Consider the following 890-nt stretch of genomic DNA (forward strand, 5'->3'; position numbering starts at 1 on the left):
CAATGCATTTGATTGCATGTTTGATAAATGTCAGACTGCAGAAGTTGGTAAAAATCTTCAATTTTTTCATCTTTGGCATTATTGGTTTGTGTGTAAATTTGAATAATAGTCATATTAAACGACCTTTCTTGTAGACATATGGAAATTATCCTGTCACTGACATCATTGTACTTAAGGATAGATTTTGAAATGTTCTTAGTGTCAATGAATGCAACACTGTTCCTCTTTAATTTGTTGTTCCCGAAATAGTATACCATATGATTTTCCGATTCAAAGTGGCCAATACCAGTCCATTTAAGCTCACTAATGCCTAACATACTGATAGATCCACAATCAACGTCCATGGAAACAGCAGTCAAGAAATCAAATGATGTATGGCATTAGATAAATCTGCTGAAAAAGACCTCTTTAAAGTGTTAAAAACAAAGCTGTATCTTTGAGGATTAAGGTGCATTTGACCCAAGCCATGGTATTTTCATTCACCTCATATGCATGTGAAAGCTTAACAATGAATAAGGAAGATTGAAGAAGAATTGATACCTTTGGAATACGATGTTGGAGAAGAATATTGAGTATACCATGGACTGCCAGAAGAACAAACAAACCTGTCTTGGAAAAGTACAGCCAGAATGCTCCTTAGAAGCGAGGATGGTGAGACTTCATCTCTTTTACTTTGGGCATGTTACCAGGAGGGACCAGTCCCTGGAAAAGGAGATCATGTTTAGTGAAGTAGAGGGTCAGCAAAAAAGAGGAAGACTCTCAACGAGATGTATTGAGACAGTGAATGTAACAATGGGCTCAAACACAGCAATAATTTTGAAGATGGTGCAGGACTGGTCAGTATTTTGTTCTGTTGTACATAGGATCATTATGAGTCAGAACCAACTGGT

Source organism: Trichechus manatus, unplaced genomic scaffold, assembly GCF_000243295.1.
Source record: "Trichechus manatus latirostris isolate Lorelei unplaced genomic scaffold, TriManLat1.0 scaffold00125, whole genome shotgun sequence".
NCBI lineage: Eukaryota > Metazoa > Chordata > Mammalia > Sirenia > Trichechidae > Trichechus > Trichechus manatus.